The sequence below is a fragment of the Propithecus coquereli genome, unplaced genomic scaffold (genome assembly GCF_000956105.1).
Source record: "Propithecus coquereli isolate 6110/MARCELLA unplaced genomic scaffold, Pcoq_1.0 Scaffold10, whole genome shotgun sequence".
NCBI classification, from domain to species: Eukaryota; Metazoa; Chordata; class Mammalia; order Primates; family Indriidae; genus Propithecus; species Propithecus coquereli.
This window is the reverse complement of record NW_012133858.1, coordinates 2,494,036-2,510,665: the sequence shown is the minus strand read 5'-3', so window position 1 is coordinate 2,510,665 and position 16,630 is coordinate 2,494,036.

Below are 16,630 nucleotides of genomic sequence, written 5' to 3'. Positions count from 1 at the left end.
ATAGAAGCTGCCTTTTCACACCCCAAAAATAATCAAATAATCATAGGAATATACATGTGTGGCACTTCACACAGAGAAGAAAATTTGCTTAACACATTGACTGCCACTCTAGAAAAAAATTTTTTCCTAGAGTCCACAGTGTTTCATTGCAAAAATAGAGTAAAAACTTCGAAAGCAAAATGATCTTTTCTAATCTAATTAAAAATTTGTTATTTTTCATTGTTTTCTGCAGATGAGTTATATGCAACTTGAAAAATGGTTCTTACAGCTCCCAAGGTGAAGAGACTTGAGTTACATATACTTCACAAGGCCCGAGTCTCAAACTGGCATGAGTTAAATACAACTCACATGGCAGGTAATGTGTTAACTGGCTAGGCTTGAAGAAAACTAATCCCCAAATTGACAAAACACATGTAAATGGATGATTGTATATAAAGATAATAATAAGTTCTTCTAGTTATTTAGCATCTATATGCCAAGCACTATACTATGAACTTTACAAACACATCTTTTAATTTTATCCTTATTGTAACTCTATGAGATATGTATAGTCACCATTTTACAGACTAGGAAATTTGAGGCTCATAAATGTTTAAGAAATTCACCCAATGTCACTTAGGTGGATAATCGAGTCTTCAAATCTGAGGCTGTCTAACTGCTAAGATCATGCTCTTAATCATTGCCTTATTACTAATTAGAAGATTAAATAGAAACTGGAATAGGAAAAAAGTGGAGGGTCAGTTCTTCTGAAATAGTGAAAATATGTGTATTAGTCTATCAGGACTGCTATGACAAAATACTGCAGACTGGGTGGCTTAAACAACAGAAACTTATTTTATCACAGTTTTGGAGGCTAGAAGTCCAAGATTGACATATCAGCAGGTTTAGTTTCTCCTTGGGCCTCTCAATGGTTTGCAGATGGTCTCTTTTTCCCCGTGGACTTGTATGGTCTTTTCTCTGTGGGCTCTAATTTCTGGTGCCTCTCCGTGTGTCCAAATTTCTCCTTCTTACAAGGCTACCAGTCATTTTGAATTAGGGCCCACCCTAATGCCTCATTATAACTTAATCACCTCTTTAAATGCCCTATCTCCAAATATATTCACATTCCGAGGTATTGAGGATTAGGGCTTCAACACATGAATTTTGGGAGGATGTAATTCAGCCCATAACAATATGATCATAAAATTCAACATTCCTTATGGAGAGCATCTACTAGGAGCTGAAACTACATAAAAAACTTTACATTTAGTTTCTCATTTAATCCTTACAAGAATTATGTAGGGTAACAATTCATAACTCCATTTTACAGGTGAAAAACTGAAGCCAAGAAAGATTAAGTAATAAGCCTAATATTATACATCTAGTAGATTTCAAAACAAGAATTTAGCCTAACATAAATCTTATCCCGAAGTTCTTCCCTCGTGCTGGTACCTTTCTGTTGAGAAACCAAAGAAATCCCGTCGTATAGATGTTTGATATCAGAAAAGTTAATTTTGACAAAATTCAAGTATTAGGATAAAACAGACAGAACAGGAAAATTGGAAAATATGTGATCAGGAGTTTAGATACTAGAACTAAAAAGACAGTTGGGAATTTGATGGGTACTAAGTACTAGAAGCAGAGGATTTTGAGGATGGCAAGTTTTTATCTCACAAGAAATCTCGGTATAATTTGAAATGCATTAACAAAATCACAGGGGAGCACCCCACCAAAATATAAGAAAATCATTTATCAATAACCAATTGGATACAGCAAGGCATATTAATTTGCTTAGAAAGGCTGTAGTCTCAGTGAATATCGTAACAGCTGGAAGGAAAATTTAGGTAGAGAAAGGGTGATGACACAAGACTTACCATAAGGCCAGGCTGGCAGTTGTTTACATTAGAAAGTGTGATCATTTCCAAATTGCTTGCTATGAGCTTCTAGGTCCTGGACTGAGCAACCTAATTTATCACCCACTTCTGACTCCTCAATCAAGTTATAGCACTATCCTTATTTGCCAATCTAGGAGTTAGAATTTCATTAAGAGAACACAGCTGAAAAAAAACAGATTCCACCTATCCTTTCTGGAAAATTTGTCAAGAGGATTAGAAATTATTTCTCCTTCCTAAATCTTCATCTGACATTTTCCTGACCCTATTATACATCCTTCAGGAGGGGTACTGGTTAATAATTGTCAGCTTTCTATCATATGGCAGGAAGTAGCAATCAGCATTAAAATCCATTATTCGACCTAGTCCAAGCCCACAAAAGGAGAAAACCACGGGGTTAATTAAATAATGTCATAGCTGTCATGGGTTTCAGATAAACAGTCAGGGGTCATTAGGATAGAGCCAAAACATACAAAATATGGCTCAGCACACAATCAATAACAGAATTGCAAACAGTTTTGCCCTTTTAGGGCAAAACTCAAATATTTGCTATTAAACATGTAATTAAAATCAGCTCTTTGTGCATATTCTAAAATAGATTTTCACATATTCATCCATCACATTGTGATGTGGTAAGAGAAAGTGATTTAGTGTTGGGAAAGGCCTGAGTTTACTAGCTGTGGCACTAATAAGAGCTTTCAGTTTCTAAGTCTCAATTTTTCCCTTTTATATAGGAACAAATATAGGCTAGTGTAAGAAACAAATGAGATTATGTATGTAAAAATGATTTGTAGAATGAAAGCTACTAACAAATATATTATTATTTTCATTATTTTTACTTTAGTGAAATAGTTTATAGGAATTGGGTTTAGATTTGAATTATTTTCCGTTACTATTAATATAAAATTCCTTTGCATGTGTGGATTGACCGTAGCTGAAATTGAAGGAGACAAGGAAGATTTGGACTAGATGAACTTTAAGGTTCTTTCCAATCCAAAATTCTATCTTTACATTTGTTTAGTTGAAGTTCACTGTACTCTTCTCCTAAATACTACAAAATCTCCTTGAAAAGGTAATTAAAATGGTACCCATGTAGGTACTGGCCAACAAAGATGAACTGTAGTCTATACTAAGCAAAAAACAGGAATTCTCAAAAGTATAATTCTATCTCTTAGAGATTTCTGGATATTACATTTTTATTAGTATTTCTATCTAAGATATATTTATGTATATCTGATTATAAAAGTAAAATGTGCTTATTATAGAACCTTTAGAAAATCTATACATCTATTTTTAGTCCTTTTCAGGCAAGGGACTTGTTCTGTCACCCAGGCAGGAGTGCAGTGATGCAATCATAGCTCATTGTAAACTCAAACTCCTGTGCTCAAGTGATCCTCCCGACTCAGCCTCTGAGTAGGTGGAACACAGGCATGTGCCACAACACCTGTCTAATTTTTTTAGTTTTTTGTAGAGACAGGGTCTCACTGTGTTGCCCAGGCTGGTCTCAAATACCTGGTCTCAAGCAGTCCTCCCGCCTCAGCCTCGAAAAGTGCTGGGATTACAGGCATGATCCACTATGCCTAGCCTTTTGCAGGACATTTTTAAACAAACTGAAAGTGTCCAGTATATACTATTTTGATTTCTGAATTTTTCTTAACTAAATGTTTTGTTATAAGCATTCCCTATTTCATTAAATATTCTTCAGACATCATTTTTTAATGTCAGTATTATATTCAATGATATGAATATTCTACAATTTAATTATTTCCATATTCTTGAATATTTTATTTTTTGCTAACTTTATACTATTATAAATAATAGTGGAGAGAATACTTTTAGACTAAATCTTCGGTTAAGGTTCAGCTTTTTTAGGAGATATTACTATGTCAAAATAATATGTCTTCATACTTAATTCTAAATTTTATTTTTCAGAGGTTACACAAACTTAAACCTCATTAAGAGCTTAGATCTCTGTGGAGATCTCATGTGACAATGAACTTTTGTGAAGTGAAATCTCGTACTACCTACATGAACTTTTTTTGTTGTTTATATGTTGATAGAATTCAGAGAGAGTTTTAAAATGATAAGAGTTGGTAAGCATAATCAACTAAACAGAAAAGAAAAATGTGACAAGATGAAACATGACTGTGATTTTAGTTTGGAGGGATAAACTATAAAAGTTTTCATAAAATTTTAAGGTTAGAGAGAAACTTAGTAATCTATTAATGTATGTGTGACTCCTAAATTTAAAAATTGGGGACACAAACTTCCATTCAATTTTGTCAACAAATAAAAATTATGATTTTGTTGTATATTGTTATCTGAGGGAGGAATGAGAAAATAAGAATAAGGAGAGCTGAAAGGGTAGAGAAATAAATATAGACAGATCTATAGAAGGAAAATGTTATAGGAAGCAGCAAAATCTTAAAATAATGTTAATATTAAAGACTTTTAAAACTAGTTTGGGTTTTTGCAATAATAAATAAAATAAGTAGAGATGTGAACCCTTGGACTTTGTTATTCGAACTGAATTTGGGAGCAAGATTCAGGCCACAAACCATAGATTCTTTGATTGTGATCTATTTTTTTCTTTCTTTCACAACAGAATATCAAGCAATAATGTTGATCTAGATGATAAGAGCTACAAAGGATTAACAACAGTTCTTGGGTGTAAAATATGGAGACAAAGAGAAGCAGTCTTTTTTAGGGCCAGCCTCTCTTGTTTCCTGAAATTTTAATTCGTCATGACTCATGAAGATTACCCCAGTTTAGGTAGGGATATGTGTTTGTTTTTGTGATGGCAATAAAAAATTTAATAATGCCATTACTGAATTAATTTATCATAATGGCTAACAAAAGGTTAAGATGTTATAATTTTGTAAATGTCTATATTAATTATTAGCTCTGCTGAAATTGGCACACTAAAGTTTTAAAGAATGAGCCAGGATTATCAGCACGACTTTGCTTTACCATAAGCAAAATTTCAAAAAACAGAGTCATGAGGGTTGGAGAAGGAGAAAGATGAGTGACTCCCTGCCTGCCCAGTTACAGACTCTAAGACAAAAAACCCTTTAAGTGGGTCCTCTCTGGCCATGCAGAGTAAGCTTTCTGTTCTAATCAGTTCCTTGTCAAGCTTGAGCTGACAAAACATTATTATTCTCTTAACCTTTGCCAAGCAGAGGAACTTTACAAGTATTTTTTTTTTTTTTCAGTAACAGCCGGAGTGATTTATGGGTTTTTCTCCCTCTATCTAGCTCTCTACAGTTAGAAAAACAAATTTTATTTCCCAGCCTCATTCCGACCTTCCCTTTATTCCCAGTTTTCTACTGTCTTTAGCCGTAATCTTTCTCTATTTAATGCAAATATTACTTTGTTTTCCGTAGCTTTCAAGTGTGTCTTTGTATAATATTTAATTATGAAGACCAAGTATCTTGAATTTTCTGGAACAGTTCCTATTTAAAATATTCTGTGCCATTGTTCTTCTAAACCATCAAAAAATATCCAGTTCCTCAACAAATGCCACTGTTTTCCATGATGCTCTTTTTAAATTTGAGAGACAAAACCCATAGGGGAGAGGGGTACAGGACAGTGTATTTTTAAGAGCAGGAACTCTGGTTTCAGACAGTCTTGAGGCTGCAACATATTCAGTGTGTGATGTTGGGCAAGTTACTTAACTTCTCTGTGCTTCAATTTTCTTATCTGCAAAAGGAATATGAAATTCCCAACCTCACAGAATTGTGAAGATTGAGAGAATTCATGCTGGCACTTAATGTACTGCCTGGTACATAGGAAGCCCTCCACAAATGTCTGATACTATTATTTTCAGCACCAAAGAAGTCTCATGTGAATATTGGTAATTGTAAAAGAATTATAAGAAGAAAAAGTTAATTTTACCATGCAAAAGAACATGAAAACTCTTAAATGTTGTTTGTTATGATTTGGACCTGGGATAGTAGGTAGCTGGGTATTTGTAGGTTAATTATTACCTAGTCATTCAGAAAGGAAATATTTGTAGGAACTATAAGCTTGGCTGGGTTCACTTGGGGAGGCCTAGAGTGGTAAATCTTGGAAAATAGACAACTCAGTCACATTGTCTGTTTAATGAACACTGTAGCCTTAAGTTATATTTTTAGGAGAACTTGTTAGCAAAATGGGACAAAGGGAATGTATCTATAGATCAAAGATTTGTTTTCATGATGGTAATAACTACTGAATATGTTTAAAGATTTTCAATGTGGAAACATTCTTCCACAAACTGAAAGAAGATATGTAAACTTAGTCTCTCTCTGTTTAAACTCCAGGATTGAAGAAAATTATTTGTTTACCTGCTTGTTTTTTTCCTCTCTTTCTTTCTTTGTTTTTTTCCTCATTAACAACTTCTGGAGATTTCCATGACCATTGGCAGTCATTAGCATTGTAAAATATTTCCTACTAATCCACATGAAGTACTCTGAGACTTGCCAAGAAATTCCAGAAACAAAATGGATAGAATAAACAATTATTAAGCAAGCTGAAGGATGCTGGTACTTTAAGACAAGAGTCTACCAGCCTCCTCATTTGCCAGAAAATTAATAAACTGATCTTTCCTTCTCCTCAAACCACTTGTCCTGATTCTTCTGATGTAGCCTCAGAGACAAGTGCTGGACTTTTTTTTTTTTTTTTTTTAGTACTGGACTTTTGATAACACAATTTGGCGTCCCTGGATGGGCCCATCAGCACCCTGGTAGAATGGCGTCCCACAACTGCTGGAAGAGGCAGAGATGAGCCCTGGGTCAAAGCTGTGGGTCTTCATGGATAGGAGGAACTTCTTTTCAAGGTGAGAAAGCAAGGGACAGCCCCGGCAGCTGCCAGACCCTGTTTCAGCTCTGGAGAACTCCCATCTTTGTCTCTCTGATGTAGATGCGGTTTCCTACAACCTGAACTGAGTTGAGGAGAAGGAAATGCATTTGGAAATGTCTGGACAGCCTTGGTCATTTGTTTCCTGAGTAATTTCCCTGAGGTGACCCTCGAGACCCTGATTCCACCCATTTGGGGGGTTTTTAGACTTTCCTGTTAGTTGTGTTGTTTTGAGGTGCCTTTTAGGGGTAGAAGTCATGAGGTTGAGTGGAACTAGGGAACCTGGTTTGCATTTGGGTACAATTTCCCATTTGGTAAGGATTTCCACCATTTAGGGAGGATTTCCACCATTTGGGGAGGAATTCCCAGGGAACAGGCAGATTAGGCCACCCAATTAAGGAGGGTTTTGAATCTTCCAGCCCTGCAGGGCATTTTTTGGAGGCCTAGGGAATGGGGGAATTAGGCCATCCATTTAGGGAGGGTTTAGAATCTACCAGTTGGAGTAGATTCAATATTCATATCATTGAATATAATACTGACATTAAAAAATGATGTGTCTGAAGAATATTTAATGAAATAGGGAATGCTTATAACAAAACATTTAGTTAAGAAAAATTCAGAAATCAAAATAGTATATACTGGACACTTTCAGTTTGTTTTAAAATGTCCTCCAAAGAGGTATTTATCCTCTTTGGATTCCCATTTGTGAAACTTCCAGCCCTATTAAAGGGCAGTTGAGGCACCATCTGAGGTGCCATTGTGATGGCATTTGTCCCCTTTGGATTCCCATTTGTTTGTTTGATGCCCTGGTATTTTTGTGTTGAGGCTCCCCTGTATTGTCTGTTTATTTGTAAGTTTTGTGACACCTGTGTGTAAAGAAAATGGTGTTATTGTAATCCAGTGTACAGGCTAGAGTGGGAGGATAAGCTGCCATTAAATGAAAATTCCTATTTGATTGATAGGCCTTGGCATTTTAGATTGTGTTGGGAATTCCCTGTACTGTTTGTGTTTGATTATTTGTGAATTTTTCTCTGGTGAGTTTTTGTACCTATGTCTACAGATTATTGTGATACCACTTGTCTGGAGTGTGAGGAAAAGTGGTGGTCAATGGTCTGTGGTTTATTCTGAGCTGTTGGTTCTTTTAAAATTCAGAGCTCAAATGGTCGACCTGCCACTATAGAATTAAAATGTTGAGTCTTGAGCTCTTTGCTTGAAATAAACTCATTGTTTATGATATACAAAATGATCTGTGTTTATACGATTTTTGATAAAGAAGATCCTCCTGCCCCTGCCAGAACCTCTGTAGCTGGCCGAGGTGAGGCACTGAGCAGGGTCACAGCCCAGGGGTGGACCTGGAAGGAGGGAGGACTGGCTCATGTGGCCCAACATCAAGCAACATGATGCAAGCGGGAAGGAATGCCTGCCATTGCTGCCATCTTGGCACCATGGGAGGGGTCAAGAAGGGAATTGTATGAACTAACTCTTCAGTCCCATGCCCAGTAAATTATGACATGGGGTTCAGAATGGTCTCTCCTGGCAGCAGACTCAATTTGGGCCAGAGGGAACCCATAGCTGGGGTGAACAATTTGCAACAATATCAGATAGGGCAGCTTGAATGTGCAAGAAAAGCTGAATGGTCCTTTGAGACAGTCAAAAGGAATGGGTGAAAAAGCTGCCCTAGACTGACTTTTTATAAAGAAGAAGGACCTTGAAAGGAAGATTGCCCAAAATTGTAAAGGACTACATGTTCCAGGAAGCCTCCAGAAAGCAAATAGTTTTTTTTTTTTTTAAATTCAAGACTCAGACAGTGAAGGAGGGGGCCCAGAGCCCCCTACCTCCAAATATCCCCATAGGATCCCTGGACAAAATTGACAATAGAGATTCAATTGGCCCTAGCTGCATGGACAGAAGCGGTCTGGGGCAGGCCCCTTCTCCCGGCCACCACCCTGATCCCCAGCACCAGCCATGCCTGGTGCTCTGCATGCCAGGGAGGAAATGGTGGCGGAGGGGCCAGGTGGCAGTGAGGCAGCCCAGGAAGTGGACCTGGGTGAGCATCAGGAGCACTGGGGGTTGATTCAGAAGTGGCAGAAGCTCACCTCCGGTAGGACGCTGCCAAGCTCCTGCTGGATGAATACCAGGGCCTGGTGACATATACAAGAGACTGCCATTGCTCTTTGAAGTTTGGGCCTCAGCAAGCCTGCACATTGTTCAGTCCGGGGAAGGAGGCCAACCAGATAGAGAATGGCACACTGGTGGTGGACACTGTGGACAGACAGCTACAAAGATGGCTCACCAGCTCTTCCTCTTATAGCAAGGACATCAGCAGTCACCCATTGTCAACAGGACCCAAAAGCACACTCTGAAGAGCCTCAGACATTTCTCAAGAGTGATAATAGACTGTCCTTTGTGGTGGAGATAACCTAACAAATAAGCAAAGCCCTACACCTAGAATAGAAATTCCATACATCCTGAAATTGATACAAGAAGCCCATTTAAAGTGAGGTAGAGTATTGCCACTTGACCTCCTGTGGATAAGGGTAGCCCTTTAGAAGTAGGCCTAAGTTAAGGCACCCAACAAAGTAGTTTATGAGAGACCCTTCCTAGCACCCTGAGGTAAGTATGGTAATGTAACCATAAGTAAAAGAGAATAGAGTAAAACAATAGGTCACATGAGTGGGTCAGGTGCTAACCATATAAGATTGCCTCTTTCAGGTCCTTGCCCCAGTTGGAAACAGAGAAGTGGAAGGGACACTATGAAGTACCTCTTACAACTCATACCTTGTTAAAATTGTCAGAAGTGAAACCTTGTATCCATCATACCAAAGTAAAGAGGTGTAGCCCCCAGTGGAGGGGCAAGCATTAGGCAATCTAAAGTATCTGTTTGAGAAAAAGGAAAAGAAATGAAAATGTTGATATTTTTGCTAATCTTTTTTTGGTTCTGTCTATAGGATAGAGGGACAACTCCTCAATGAGGATTTCCTGGGGCTATTGCCTCTTCTGTTCATCTGTTTTGCCGCTGGGTGTGTTATCCTAAACCTAGTTTGGTACAGGTATTTCTGTACATGATTTCTGAACTTGCAGAAGCTGATCTCTCAGATCACCCAGGGTACAACTAGTGGCTCTGTACTCAGAGGTCCCATGTTTCTTTTCTAACCCAGCCCTGTATCAGACATTGCGTGCAAGGCAACAGTCCATTTCACCTTGTCAGTTCTCGTGGTTGTAGTTATTGCTTATGCCCTTTTTCACCTGATAATCTGTAACTTTCATCTAAAAATTTACCCTAATTCAGCAGGAAGTAGATCGATGACTATGTCACCCCTCCTCCCACAGATATGGAAGGGTAAAATCGTCAGTGGGGAATATGTAACAGAGAAAATGGCCTGAAAAAGGGTAAAAATGATTACTGTCTCTTCAAAACACCCTCACCCTTTCTGGGAACTAAAACCTACATCCCTATCTCAGGCCAGTGGTTGGGAGAAGCAGGAGAACGTCCTTTGTTCTTTGTGCCACAGGAGATGGCTCAAGGGAATTGTCCAGGTGGAGGCGATGAGATCATCTTAGCCAAAGATGGGGTTATGGGATTAATCAAAACCCTTAAAAGCTCTATACTTCTACTCAAAAACAGGACATTGGTACTTTGAGACAGGAGTCTGCCAACCTCCGCATTTGCCAGCAAATTAATAAACTCCTCTTTCCTTCTCCTCAAAAAAAAAAAAAAAAAGGGAAACTGGGTTCTTCAAACAAGTATGAGAGGAATAGTATGCCATCAGCAGCAGATGATGAAAGTGACAATGCAAATATTGTGTTAACTAATATATGTATTGTCTGAATTTTTTATTTATTTTCATGTAATTATATACTTTTTAATGAAGGTTATTTATTATATGTATAATTAAATGTGATTTAAATTTTATACCACTGTAAGACTTTATGTAAATTAGTTTACAGATAAGAAAAAATAAACTTAAGAATATGTGCCCTGATTTATAAATATAAAAATATAGTTACCATATTTATAATTCATTAACTCTTACAAAGATTTCCACAGTCCAAGAAAGGAAGAAAGTTGAAAGAATAAGGGTAGTAGCTTCAAAAACATGTGTTCCAAAAGGTGTGGAAAGCAAAGGAGTTCATCAGGAAGGGGACATATTCCCTTTATGCATATCAGGCTTAACGAAGGCCTTAGCCTTTGATAGTACAGAATTAGAAAAGAGGAAAATATCACAAATAGACATAAGTGTCAGTTTTAAGATTTGTAAAATGGCTTGCAAAATCTATTTTTGTCTGTTTTGTTTGTGGTAATATCCCTGAAACTTACAGTAGTATCTGGCACATGGTAGGTATTCAGTAAATACTTGCTGAACCAATGAACATTAGTACACGATATTCATGCTTCATGCTAGAATTTCAGGCCTGAACATGAAGATGTAATTAAGCCACAAATTAGATAAAATGCTTCACTTATTCAACAAACATGTATTGTATGCCTATTTTCCACTAGGTACAATGCTAGGTGTTATAGGAGACAAAAACAAAACAGAAAAAAGAAAAGGAAAATAATACTAATTTGCAAAGCTAATAATAATTGAATATGGGGGGATGACAGACATGCAAACAAATAATTATTAGATCATAAAAACTGAAATGTCCAATTTCGAATCAAAAGTTTAGTTTATTATATCTCAGAAAAGCAACAGTACAATTAATCAAAGTATACACCTAGATTATTGGCACAGTTTTGCCAGTAGCTTGTTTATGCCAGCAGCGAAGAAGCCCAGAGAGTGAGTGGTGATGAAATTGCGAAAGGCACTTTCCACAGCTTGTTGAGAATTGAATATTTTTCCTTGCAAGAAGTGGTCCAAAGCATAGAAACAGTGGTAGTCAGTTGGTGCAAAGTCTGGTGAATACGATGGATGACAGAGAGTTGCCAAGCCCAGTTTCTGTAGTTTGAGCAGAGTTGTTTGTGCCACATGTGGTCAAGCGTTGTCTTGCAAGAGGTTTGGCCTGTCGTTGACCAATCTTGGCTGCTTAATCACAAGCATCCTCATTATTTTGTCCAATCCACTGTAATCGACTGACCAGGATTCATGAAGTTATAGTGGATAATACCAGCACTGGCCCACCAAACAGACACCATTAGCTTTTTTTGATGAATATTTGGTTTTGGACTGTGTTTTGGCACTTCATCTTTATCCAACCATTGTGCTGAATGCTTGCAGTTGTCAAAAAGAATCCATTTTTCATCACACATAACAATATGGTGTAGAAATGGTTCACCTTCATGTTGTGACAGCAAAGAAAGGCAAGCTTCAAGGCAATTTCTGTTCTAGTGCTTGTTTAATTCATGCAGAACCCATCTATCCAGCTTCTTTACCTTGTCCATTTGTTTCAACTGGTCCAATGTTGCTGGAATAGTAACGTCAAACCTTGTTGCTAATTCACATATAGGTTGAGATGGATTTGCTTCCACTACAGCTTTCAGCTTACCATTGGCCTCAGGTCACCCACATGGCTCATTTTCAAAATTAAAATCACCAGAATGGAACTTCTCAAACCATTGACATACTGTGCATGCATTAGCCACATCCTTCCCAAACACTTCATTGATATTTCAAGCTGTCTGCACTGCATTGGTTCCCCGACAGAACTCATATTCAAAAAGAACACGAATTTTTGACTTATCCATGGTTTCACAAAAATTGCTCTAAAAAATTTTGAAAGATATTCACAAGCCAAAATGTGGATTTGAAAGAATGAGGATGTATCTTCACAATAAAAAAAAAAAACAAGAAGTGTCAAAGTGAAATGTCAGAAATACCAACTGTGAAACTTAGTACTTAAGGAAAACAGACATTTCATACTTAATAACCTAATCTAAACCACTGTTATGAGAGTAATGATGTGAATGGTACAAGCAGAGCTCTGTGATTCTATTGAAGCAATAACCAGTTATTCTTTCTAGGTGCCTCAGTGAAGAAGAGGTGAGTGAATTGAGGTTGGTTTTAGCTCTTTTTCAACCTTTTTCCATACTTAGCTTCCTCACCATGGCTCCATGCTGATTTTCCTCCTCCTTCTCTGAGGTTTCTTTCTTCTTCTTCACTGGATCATATCTTCCTTTTCCCAACAACTAAGGATTTAGGGAGCAAATAGAATATGAACAAGAATTGGTAATTATCACAAATTACTAATTCTAGAAGTTTGGTAGTAAAGGAAAAAGAGAAAGCAGAGAAAATTTAAAAAGTGAAAAGGGAAGGGCTGGGGGGGATAGGAGTGAATTAGAAAGCTTTTATAATATTTGGAGGCAGAGGTAGAAGTAGGGAACAAACTATTTAAGATTCAAAAATAAAGTAAGATAACCATGAAACAAGGTCATAGTCTGCAACATCTAGGTCATAATCTTTCTACTTTTCCCAACCCTCCAATTTCTCCTCTCCCAAAGCAACTCCAGCTGATATCTTTGCCCTGAATAGAGAAAATGGAAACCATTCAATGAGAATGTCCTTATCCGCCTACTATCACATCTTCTAGACAACACTAGCATCAGCACTCATCCTTGCCTTCTCTAATTACCCATCCCCACTGTACTCCTTTGACAAATGAAGAGGGGTTTCTCCTCCTGCCCCAGGCTATAACCTCTGAATCTATCCCTCCAGCTTTCTCAGTAACCTCACACCATTTAGTTAACTCCTTTCCTCTCCTACATCTTCAACCATTTCCTTTTTCATCCTTCCCACAGCATTTAAACATGCTGTAATAACAACCATCTTAAAACAAGATAACTTATCTTGACTCCCATATCTTCTTTCAGCTACCCACTCTTTCTACTCTCCTTTACAGCCAATTGTCTCAAAGTTGTTTAAATATCCTTATTTCCTTTTCAATATCCAATTTAAATTAATCTGGTTTTCATTGTCACCACTGCAATGCAACTACTCTTGCTAAGGTTGCCAGTGTTCAACAGGTTTAAATCCAGTGAACACTTTTCAATTTCTTTCCCGTTTGATTTCTTAAAGGTGTTCAATGCAGTTGACCCTCTATCTTTTTCAAATACTCCCTTCTCTTGGTTACTATGGCCCTCTCTCCTAGTTGTCCTGCTTCTCTGGCCACTCCTTTTGAACCCTCCTCCTCCTCGCAAAAGGAATTGGACTACCTCAAGTCTTTCTTCTAGGTCTTCTTTCTTCACACTCTACATTCTAATTGCCAGATCCTGTGATCTCTCTAGTCCTATGGCTTTAAAGACTATCAATATATAATGACAAATTGATAACTGTAGCCCAGATCTCTTTTCTGAGCTCCAGATCCACATAGTCCACCTTCTACCTGGTAGCTCCATTTGGATGTCTTTCAGAAATCTCAAAAAAGGTGTCCAAAACTGAACTACTCCTGTTCCCCATTTCAGTGAGTGAGACTTCAATCAACTGGATTGCTCATACCAGAAACCCAGCAATTATTTTGATCCCTTCTCCCTTGCTTGGTGACAGCCAACCTATGACCAACTCCTATGTTCTGTCAATTCTACATACCATTTTACACTTTAGATATTCTTGGACTTTGGAGGAAAAGAGCATATTTACTCTCTGCATTTCATATATTAGACCACTAAAAAAGGGAATATTTGTAGATTGGGGCTAAGAAAGAAAGTTGATACATTGTATAATACTTAGAATTAAATGGTGTTGGAAATGTTATCTTCCTATCCTACTAACAGCCCCTACCTCCCACTTTGTTCCTACCTTCTCCCATTTAATCACACTCTCTCACTTCTATCAGACTTCATATATGTCCTTTTTGTTTATCAATATGACAATTAGGAATCCCTTGGAAACTCTTACCTTCTCTACATACAAAAGTATAATCATTACCCTGATTCTTCAAGCTATGGTTGAATTTTAGGACAAAAATAGCTATGAGAAAAAGTCCTACACGGTTATGAATAAGCAGTAGATATTTTTTTCATTCTACAACAGGAACGGTGAAGGAAAGATTTTCCTCCTTTTGCCACACCATATAGCATGTTTTATTGAATGGGAAAGAAGAATTGGGAGAGTCCTACCTAGCAGTGATATAATAAGGCTTTATTTAGGTTCAGTAAGAATAATTAACAATTTCCTCAGGATATTATTTTTTAAATAATTTAAACTTCTTTTTTAAAAATCCTGGATTAAAATAAAAATTAACTACTTTAGAGTTTGCCTGGTGTTTTGATTTTCAGATAAAAATAAGCAGAAGCCCAGTATTCTTTTCACTTTGGCATTTAGATTTTTTTTAATACGATAAAAAAACAAGCTTGCCTCCTGGGTGTAAGAAGAGCTTCTAGCTGCAAGAGTCAATCAATCCGCAAGGGCATTTGTGGGTAGGAGTTGTGAAAAATTGCCAACTTGACCTTGAAAACATGAAAAATAATTGAGACTGGTGGCAATGAGCGTTTATTTCCCGTGTGCTGCAGTCTCTCTCGCATTTTTAATTTGGTTTAAATTTCTGTTTTCTACCACCTACTCACACACATTCATGTGCACTATTAACATCATAATGTATATTAAGGAACCTTCACAGCTGGTTAAGAAACTTCTTCTAGAAGGCTAATAATGTCACTTTGACTCAATAATGCTGTGCATAATGTAATCTAATAAAACTGTGTTACGTGCACTGAAAAGCAGTCAGGATAAAAGAATAGTTCACTCACTCAAAGAAGCAACAACTAGGAATACAGCTATACTAGCAAAATCATCCTTATTTATACAGCTCAGTGGAATTTCTGTCCTTGTATATATTTATTTGATTCTATGTGTGTGCATTGTGATGGGCAGACACAAGATGATAGAATCTCAGGTTGGGAAAGATAAAAAAGGCTTATCTACTCCAATCAGCTATTTAATGTTTCAATTATTTCAGCAGCATGTGCTCTAAGTGGTCATCTACCACGTACATAAAACACTACCCCCACTCTCATCCTCCCTCACCTAACCTCAGCAATGGAAAGAAGGAGTTAAATATTTCTAGAGAAGAGGTTTTCAACCATGGCTACACAATAGAACACCTACGGAGCTTTTAAAAATCACCATGCTGAAGCTACAGCCCAGATCAACTAAATCCGAATCTCTGGGGGTGGGACCCAGAAATCAGAATTGTTTAACTTTCCCAGATGATTCCAAATGCAGCCAAGATTGAGAGCCACTGCTCTAGAGGCAACACATCCTAAAAATAATAGAGTTGTTCTTGTAGGAAGTCAAAAATCTGTCACCCTGCAACTTTGACCTATTGATCCTAAAAGAAGTTTTCTTGGGAATTCTTTTTTTTTTTTATTTCAGCATATTATGGGGTACAGATGTTTAGGTTACGTGTGTTGCCCTTGGTTCCCCCCCCCCAAAGTCCGTGTTTCAAATATGTCCATCCTTCGGGTAGTAGTGCGCATTGCACTCCTTGTGTATACTGACAACTGACCCCTCCACGCAAAATTCAAGCAACAGAAGAGAGAGCAACCTCATAACTAAACCCAGCACCTTCCACCTCAACCAAGTAGTAGATAGCGGAGTCACACACTCAAAAGTGACCCAACTCCTGGAAAGCTAAGCAAGGAAAAGAAACCCCCTAATCTCTGTAAGCAGAAGGAGCAGATAACAGGCCAGTGATAACCCAACAGGCCAAAACCCCACCAAGACAGCACAAAACCAGGGAACACATTTTCTTGGGAATTCTTAGTTGAAGCTCAGGAAAAGAACCCCTTCTCCTTGCCAGGTCAAAAATTAAATAATAGGTTATATTTATAAAACATAGATAAAAGTTTCCAAACTATGTGACAGACATCATATATAATTTCCATTTGTTTTTCAGCCATTGGAGGAAAGATCTCTTTCCTTAAACTTATGCACTTTGAGCAGGAAAAAAGCCTCTGTCTTAAGAGGATTGGACAGAAAAAGTTCCAT